The following is a 9,492-nucleotide window of genomic DNA, read 5'->3' as shown; positions in this document are numbered from 1 at the left end:
TGGGGCTGGGGCAGAGCGGGACAGGACCCCCCTCAGCACCTGGCTGGTGGCAGCGACAAGGGAAAGAATTGCGATCCCTTCCCGCCACCTGTCAGGCTGGTGATTTAGGTGGCCCTGGAATGCTGGCACCACCCCAGGCCCCTTCTCCAGAACTGGCTCATGCTCCCTGGCAGCTGGAGAGGAAGGCTGCAAGCTCTCACATGCTGCAGTGGGCTGCAAATTAGGGCGCTCCAGACTCCACCCAGGGGAGCGGAGCTGTGCACAGCCCCGGCTGGGATGGATCTGGGCCCTGCTGGTGGGCCAGGGACAGCAGGAACCGGCAGGGCTGGCTGTGGCCCTCCTGCCCGCTTCTGACCCGTGTCCGGCCCCATCTCTTCCCTTTTCTCAAGCCCATCCACGGGGCCTAGATGTGAAAAGCCAAACTTCGCTTTCAGCCTCATATCCTCCTCTGTCCGCCCCCGAGTAGTAACAGCCTGGAACTCGCCGGCCCAATCAATCCTCCCACCTCAGCCTCCCGAGTAGCTGGGACTATGGCCACCGCCACTATGCCTGGTTAATTTTTTTAAAAAATTTTGTAGGCTGGGCCTGGTGGTTTGAGCCTGTAACGCCAGCACTTTGGGAGGTTGAGGTGGGAGGATTGATTGAGGCCAGGAGCTTGGAATCAGCCTGGGCAATGCAGTGAGATCCTGTCTCTACCAAAAAATTCGTCTTTTTGAGACATAGTCTTGCTCTGTCTCTCAAGCTGGGGCGCAGTGGCAGGATCATGGGTCACTAGAACCTTGACCTCCCTGGCTCATGCGACCCTCTCATCTCAGCCTCCCTGGTAGCTGGGGCTGCAGGCGTGCACCACCACAGCCAGCTAATTGTTTTTATTTTTATTTTTTGTAGAGACAGGATCTCACTGTGTTGTGCAGGCTGGTCTCAAACTCCTGGCCTCGAGCAGTCCTTCCACCTCATCCTCCCAGAGTGCTGGGATTATAGGCATGAGCCACTGTGCCCGGCCACTGTGTACAGAGATTCTGGGTCCCTTCTTCCAGCGCCTGCCTCGAACGTCCTCTCTGGAGACAGCACAGATGTCCACGCGTGTTCCAGCGCAAGGAGGGCGTGCAACAGCTCAGGGTCATGTCCACTTCTGGAGCTTGGTGCCCGGGCCTCGGGCTCCCTGAGAAAGGGCGGACACACCCACCCCGCACCCAGAGGGGCAGGGGCCCTGACACCTGTCCAAGCCCTAATAGAGTCATTGTTAAAGGCTCTGGGTTCAAATCCCAGAACTTGATTCTTTCCTTGTTCTGTCCTCAGAGGACAGCAGCACCCAGGCCTTAGCTTTCTCACCTGGTAAATGGGAATAAGGGCCCCTCAGAGATGCCCCACAAAGAAAGACTTCCAGCTCCCTGCAGGCATCGCATCCACTCACGGGCATCCCATCCACTCAAGGGCACTGGCCTCTGTCTCTACTGCGGCCGGCAGGGGGCAGCGCCCACCACAGCACGGCCTGCTGGGCAGCGTGGACCCGGGCGGTCATCCCCAGACCCCCAGCCCCACGGTGACCACAGGCGTCAGATTCCATCCCTTCCTCCGCACTCCAGGCCTTGTCCGTCATCCCCCTTCCTTCCCATATATCCTGCCCGCAGCAGCCAGGAAGTGATGGCTTCTAGGAATGGGCAATACAGCCCCAAACCTCCAGCCAAGGACACTGAAGGCTGGACAGGAGAAAAGACTAGTCCACGTCCCCACGACGGTCACCCTCAGCCCTGCACCACGGCTGCTTCTGGGACCAGTTCCACGCAGGCCTCCGCCCCCAGCAAGCCCTTCCCCAGCCCTCCAGGCCCGTGTGCAGCCCAAACCCTGTACCAGATCTCTCAGCCCTCTTCCACAGATGCATGCGCTAAGGCCCACCCTGGGTAGTGGAGCTTGAAATGTAAAGGCAGCAAGCCCCTTCGCACCTCCCAGCCCCAGATGCCCCCTGTGTTCAAGGGAGCCGACGGCTCAGACCAGGAGCTGTGCTCGTCACCCACCCAGCCCATTCCGGGCCAGCCGCCAGGGTTGGCACAGGCCTGACAGGCGCCCCCACCTCGCCTGCAGGACAGGCCCCCCAGAATGGAACAGGAGGGGGTGGTCTCTTGCTGGGCTCCAGGGAACCCCAAAGCCCAGGCCCCCTGGCCCATAAACATTTACTAGGTTGTAGAGGGCTGACGTCACTCCCACCCCACACACAAGAGGGCCCCCGTCTGGAACATCAGTCCCAGTAGGTTCCCTGGGGGGCTGTGAGGGACCCTTCCTGAGTTTACCCTGAACTTCATGGAGCCCTTCCCAGCCCCAGGCAGTCAGGGCTGGAACTGAGGAGGGGCAGAGCCTCCCTGGGGAGCTAGGAGGGCTTCCTAGAGGAGGAGGCGGCGCAGCAGAGAGGGCCCAAGGATGAAGAGGCTTTTCCATGTGTACCCAGCGGGAGGGTGGTCCAGGCAGAGTACAGAGCGACAGCAAAGGCCTGCTGTGAGGGAGAGCAGTGGGCAATCAGGGACCTTCTGGCCCAGGAGCGGTGCCTGGGGGCTGCAGGGCACACACTTGCTTCCCAAGAATCCATCCCTGGAAGCACATCCCCAGCAGAGACAAGGCTCCAAGAACACCGGCCTGGCCCTGCGCTGTGGCTCACGCCTGTAACCCCAGTACTTTGGGAGGCCGAGGCTGGGGAATCACTTGAGGTCAGGAGTTTCAGACCACCCTGGCCAACACAGTGAAACCCTGTCTCTACTATACAAAAATAAGCCAGGTGTGGTGGCAGGCACCTGTAATCCCAGCTACTTGGGAGGCTGAGGCACGAGAATCCCTTGAACCCGGGAGGTAGAGGTTGCAGTGAGCCGAGATCATGTCACTGTACTCCAGCCTGGGAGACAGTGAGTGAGACTTTGTATCAAAAATAAATAAATAAATAAATAACGCTGGCCTGGGCTGGCGCTGACCCAGGCCCCGCCGCCAGGGGTCTCTAAGCTCTTGGGTGAGCCAAGAAAACGTTCACAAGACAAAAAAAAAAGGTGGGGTGGGGAACATCAAGCTTTTCTCACCTGCCAGGCAGGTGCAGTTGTTGTTCTTTTTGGCTCATTTTAATCTGCGCAGCCCTGTGTGAGCTCTGTTAGGCATTAGTCCTATTTTACAGACGAGGAAACTGAGGCCCAGGAGGTGACTTCCCAGAGCCTGGCAGTAGCTAAAAGAAGTGTTACTTCTTCTAAGAATAGCTATTGTTTGGAAAATGGCAATTTGTTCCTTTAAGACTTTCTTAGTGGTCTTGCAGATTGGAGCGAAAACACCCCACTGAGGGCTGGGTGCAGTGGTTCATGCCTGTAATCCCAGCACTTTGGGAGGCCGAGGCGGGCGGATCACAAGGTCAGGAGATCGAGACCATCCTGGCTAACACGGTGAAACCCTGTCTCTACTAAGAATACAAAAACTTAGCCTGGCTTGGTGGCGGGCATCTGTAGTCCCAGCTACTCGGGAGGCTGAGGATAGGAGAATGGCGTGAACCCGGGAGGCGGAGCTTGCAGTGAGCTGAGATCGTGCCACTGCACTCCAGCTTGGGTGACAGAGTGAGACTCCGTCTCAAAAAAAAAAAAAAAAAAAAAGAAAATACCTCACTGAGAAAAGGAAAGTGTTTTCGCTGCCAGCTTGAGCACTCCTTTAAACTTGTGTTGAATGTGGGCTGTGGGGTCCTATAAATGTGTTTGACATGATTGGGGTGGGACACAGCTGAGAAGCTGAGAAGACCCCACGGGGCTGATATGTGCCCCTCCTGGGACTGAAGAGCTGATCCTGCCCTCCCCACATCTCAAGCCCCTTTGCCTTCAGAATCTGTCCCAGATCTGCCTCTGGTCTGATTCTATCATCACAACAAGCATAGTCCCCTCTGCCCTGGTCACCCGGCTACCCCCTGAGCCAGAAGGCGCCTGTGAGCCCCTAAGTCAGGTCCCGCCCCTCCCCTGCCCACAGCCCTCCATGGCTCCCACCCCACTTGGGGGAAAAGCCCAAATCCTCTCTACAGCCCACTATGCCCTGTGTGTCCCGACCCCTCCCCTCCCTCCCCTCCCTCTCCTCCCCTCTTCACTGCTCCAGCCCCACCAGCCTCCTTACTCTTCCTCCAACACCCCCAGCACAGTCCTGCCCTAGGGCCTTTGCATAGGCCATACCCTCTGCCTGCAATGCCTGTCCCCTAGACGTCCCCAAGCTCACCCCTCACCTCCTTCAATTCTCAGTTCACAAGCCACCTCCTCATCCCCCGCCCCCAGGCCACCAGCACTCCACACTCATTTGCCTTCTAGTTTTGCCTGTAGCCCATGCCAGTTTCTAAATCCCACGTCACCATCTCGTGTGTTATTTATGTATACCTCCTTGAGGGCTGGGACGTATCCTGGCTGTTATATCCTCTGCCTACACCCCGGCAGCCAGCCGAGGAACGCAGCAGGGCTCCAGAACTATGTGTGGAATGAATGAATGGATAAACAAATGAATGAATCTCCAGGTCTGCAAAGGGTAGGAGGTCCAGAGGTGGGGCCTGAGAACCACTTGGGGGTGGCTCTGCACCCTGCCTGGCCCTGCTTTGCTGCCTGGGTGGTGTAGGCTCTCGGACGGGGATCAGGGTCCTTCTCACTCTCCCCCCGTGAGAGGATGGCTGCAGTGGGGTACGGGAAGGCACGGGAAGAGAAGCCCTCCAGACCTGGGGGCAAGACTCAGAATTCATTCAACAAACAGTCATGTGCAGTATAACAGCATTTTGGTCACTGACAGACTGCATATGTGATGGGAGTCCCATAAGACTTTTTTTTTTTTTGAGACAGAGTCTCTGTTGCCCAGGGGTTCAGGCGATTCTCCTGCCTCAGCCTCCTGAGTATCTGGGATTACAGGTGTGCGCCACCATACTCAGCTAACTTTTTGGTTTTTGTGTTTCTTTTTTTTCTTTTTTTTTTGTTTTTTTGTTTTTTTTGTTTTGTTTTGTTTTTTGGAGACAGAGTCTTGCTCTCTCGCTTTGTCGCCCAGGCTGGAGTGCAGTGGTGCGATCTCGGCTCACTGCAAGCTCCGCCTCGCAGATTGACGCCATTCTCCTGCCTCAGCCTCCTGAGTAGCTGGGACTACAGGTGCCCGCCGCCACGCCTGGCTAATTTTTTTGTATTTTTAGTAGAGACAAGGTTTCACCGTGTTAGCCAGGATGGTCTCAATCTCCTGACCTCGTGATCCACCCGCCTCGGCCTCCCAAAGTGCTGGGATTACAGGCGTGAGCCACCGCGCCCGGCCTGTTTTTGTTTTTTTTCTGAGATGGAGTTTCACTCTCTCACTCAGGCTGGAGTGCAGTGGGGAGATCTCGGCTCACTGCAACCTCCACCTCCCGGGTTCAAGCAATTCTCTGCCTCAGCCTCCTGAGTAGCTGGGATTACAGGCGCCCGCCACCACATCTGGCTAATTCTTTTGTATTTTTAGTAGAGACGGGGTTTCATCAAGTTGGCCAGGCTGGTCTCGAACTCCTGACCTTAAGTGATCTGCCCGCCTCGGCCTCCCAAAGTGCTGGGATTACAAGCGTGAGCCACCGCGCCCAGCTCCCATAAGATTTTATACCATATTTTTATTGTACCTTTTCTGTTTGTGGATGTTTAGAGACAAATATTTGTCATCATGTTACAGTCGCCCGCAGTATTCTGTACGGTCACATGCTCTGCAGGTTTATAGCCTGGGAGCAGTAGACAGTACCATGAAGCCTGGTGTGCAGTACATTCTACGATCTAGGCATGTGTACGCTGGGATGTTTGTGCATGACAAAATCATCTAATGACAAATTTCTCAGAACATATACCCATCATGAAGCAACTACTGTGTGTGTGTGTGTGTGTGTGTGTGTGTGTGTATATATATATATATTTTTTTTTTTTTTTTTTAAAGAAAGGGTCTTGGCCAGGCGTGGTGGCTCATGCCTGTAATCCCAGCACTTTGGGAGGCTGAGGCGGGTGGATCACGAGGTCAGGAGATCAAGACCATCCTGGCTAGCACGGAGAAACCCTGTCTCTACTAAAAAATACAAAAAAAAAATTTAGCCGGGTGTGGTGGCGGGCGCCTGTAGTTCCAGCTGCTCAGGAGGCTGAGGTGAGAGAATGGCGTGAACCCGGGAGGTGGAGCTTGCAGTGAGCCGAGATCGCGCCACTGCACTCCAGCCTGGGCCACAGAGTGAGACTCCGTCTCAAAAAAAAAAAAAAAAAAAAAGAAAGAAAAAGAAAGACAGGGTCTTAGCCAGGTGCAGTGGCTGACGCCTGTAATCTCAGCACTTTGGGAGGCTGAGATCGGCAGATCACTTGAGGCCAGGAGTTGGAGACTAGCCTGGCCAACATGGCAAAACCCCATCTCTACTAAAAATGCAAAAATTAGCCAGGCGTGGTAGCAGGTGCCTGTAATCCCAGCTACTTGGGAGGCTGAGGCATGAGAATCGCTTGAACCTGAGAGGCGGAGGTTGCAGTGAGCCGAGATTGCGTCACTGCACTCCAGCCTCAGGGATAGAGCAAGACTCCGTCTCCAAAAAAAGATAAACAAAATAAATAAATAAATAAATGAAAATCAGCTAGGCATCATGGTGTGAGCCTGTAATGCCAGCTACTCAGGAGACTAAGGCAGGAGAATCACTCGAACCCAGGAGGTGGAGGTTGCAGTGAGCTGAGATCGAGCCACTGCACTCCAGCCTGAGTGACAAGAGCAAAACTCCATCTCAAAAAATAAGAAGAAGAAGACAGGGTCTTGCCCTGTTGCCCAGATTGGAGTGCAGTGGTGAGATCATAGCTTACTGCAACCTCAAACTCCTGGGCTCAAATGATTCTCCTGCCTCAGCATCCAAGAAGCTGGGACTACAGGCATGCACCAGCACACCTGGCTAATTTCTAAATTTTTTGTAGAGATGGAGTCACTGTGTTGTCCAGGCTGGTCTTGAACTCCTGGCCTCAAGTGACCCTCCTGCCTCCCAAAGTGCTGGGATTACAGGCGGGAGTCACCGTGGTCAGCTGCAGATCTTGCTTCCACCATAGACAGGCACTTCTGGGCCAAACATTTCCCTTGTCCTAACAAAGACCCCTGGGACCAACACCGGCCCACTAGGGTACCCCCAAAAGAGCCAAAAAGGGGGCTGGAGCCAGGCATGGTGGTACACACCTGTAGTCCCAGCTACTCAGGAGGCTAAGGTAGGAGAATCGCTTGAGCCCAGGAGTTTGAGGCTGCAGTAAGCTATGATCCTGCCACTGCGCTCCAGCCTGGGTAACAGAGTGAGACCCTGTCTCTAATAAAAGAGGGGCCCAGAGCCCTGAATGTCTTGGAGGTGCCACATCCCTGTGCCCACAGGGTCCCCAGCAGAGCACAGAGGGAGGAAGAGGGAGTAGACAGGGGTAGAGATCTTAGGAAAAAGGACGTGACGCTCTCCTGGCTGTGTTCTGGTGGGAGGCTCCAGCCTTAAAGCCTAAAGCCGGGTTAGTCATTACTTCAGGGCTCCAGAAGTCGGGGCAGGACTTTCCCCCCCCATCCTATCTGGCTTGGCGTCCAAGGCTAGAACCCAGTGGAGCCATAGTTCCCTGGTCCCACATCATCTCGGGCATCCCCTGCGTCCACAAGGGCCACGCAGCCAGCGAGCCATTTGGCCTATGGGGAAACTGAGGCATAGGGCAGCCCGGGCCTCCCTCCCTGCGTATCTCTTTTCTAGCCACCCTCCCTCCACTTGCTGTGGTCCTCCTCAAAGCGTGGGCGCTCAGAGGGGCCTGGTTTGGCCCCCAGCCCCACCATTGGCGCACACAGGTCCTTCCTCTGAGCCAGCCAAGCCTCTCCTCGGGCTTCCTGGAAAGCTGGGTGGTCGGGCCGAGCTGCAAGGGGCTCGGCAGGCCTGTCCCTGTCCCTGGCCCCAGCCCAGCCCACATCTCACCTTCCAGGGGTCCCCACTGGGCTCTGAACCCTCGCTGAACCAGAGTAGGGAAGGTGTGAGCCAGGACAAGAGCAGGGCTCTGGGGGGCCTGGTGGGGGGGCCTGGTGGGGGATTCAGCCCAAACTGAGGGGCAGCAGGCAGAGTGATGGCCTGGCCTGAAATCTAGAGCCACCGCCCCCGCCACCCTAGCCTTTTCAAACCCGTCCAAAGTCTTCTATTTTGTCCATTTTTTTTTTCTCAGCGCACTTTTTTTTTTTTTTTTTGAGACGGAGCCTTGCTCTGTTGCCCAGGCTAGAGTGCAGTGGCGCCATCACGGCTCACTGCAAGCTTTGCCTCCCGGGTTCACGCCATTCTCCTGCCTCAGCCTCCCGAGTAGGCGGGACTACAGGCGCCCGCACCAAGCCCGGCCAATTTTTTTGTATTTTTAGTAGAGACGAGGTTTCACTGTGTTAGCCAGGATGGTCTTGATCTCCTGACCTCATGATCCTCCTGCCTCGGCCTCCCAAAGTGCTGGGATTACAGGCGTGAGCCACCGCACCCAGCCTTTCTCAGCACGCTTTCTAAAATGCATTTTACAGTTTATACTCCTTTTAGAGGTAAAACAGACTCATGCCATAGAATTTAAAAGATTCCAGAGGGTGTTTAGAATAAATACCAGCCACTCCCCAAGCCCCACGCCATCCCCAGAGGCCATTAGTCGGTTTGTTGTTTCTCCTTCCAGCCATGTTCCACGCCAAAACAAGCATGTCTGTGTATTTTCTTTTCCCCACGGAAACAACATCACACTCCCCTTGCTTTCTTGAGCTCAGTGTAGTTGACTCCTACAATGCATCTCGGATCTTTTCTTTGAGTGCAGAACTTTCCCCTCTTTTGTAACAACAGTGTAATATTCCATCTCGAGGCTGGACCATTGTTCTGGTGAAAGCACATGTCCTGGCCTCCAGTCTTCTGCTACTATACACCAGGCAGAATGAAGAAATTTTTTTTTTTTTTTTTTGAGACGGAGTCTCGCTCTGTCACCCAGGCTGGAGTGCAGTGGCACAATCTCGGCTCGCTGCAAGCTCCACCTCCCGTGTTCACACCATCCTCCTGCCTCAGCCTCCTGAGTAGCTGGGACTACAGGCGCCCGCCACCACGCCCGGCTAATTTTTTGTATTTTTAGTAGAGACGGGGTTTCACCGTGTTAGCCAGGATGGTCTCTATCTCCTGACCTCGTGATCCGCCCGCCTCGGCCTCCCAAAGTGCTGGGATTACAGGCATGAGCCACCGAGCCCGGCCAAGAAATTGTAATAAATGTCATTTTTGGCTGGATGTGGTGGCTCATGCCTGTAATCCCAGCACTTTGGGAGGCCAAGGTGGGCAGATCACCTGAGCTCAGGAGTTTGAGACCAACCTGGCCAATGTGGTGAAACCCCATCTCTACTAAAAATACAAAAAATTAGCCGGGCATGGTGGCGCATGCCTGTAATCCCAGCTACTTGGGAGGCTGAAACAGGAGAATCACTTGAACCTGGGAGGTGGAGGTTGCAGTGAGCCGAGATCAGGCCATTGCACTCCAGCCTGGGCGA

General features: G+C 55.1%; 1 pseudogene; it reads left to right on the top strand.

Moving 5' to 3' along the window:
- The first annotated feature begins 990 nt into the window (after positions 1-990).
- Positions 991-5,074, top strand: LOC129052054 (uncharacterized; annotated as a pseudogene).
- Positions 5,075-9,492: the final 4,418 nt, after the last annotated feature.

The sequence above is a fragment of the Pongo abelii genome, chromosome 20 (genome assembly GCF_028885655.2).
Source record: "Pongo abelii isolate AG06213 chromosome 20, NHGRI_mPonAbe1-v2.0_pri, whole genome shotgun sequence".
Lineage (NCBI taxonomy): Eukaryota > Metazoa > Chordata > Mammalia > Primates > Hominidae > Pongo > Pongo abelii.
Note: the sequence above shows the minus strand (reverse complement) of the source record. Positions and strands in the feature narration are given on the sequence as shown.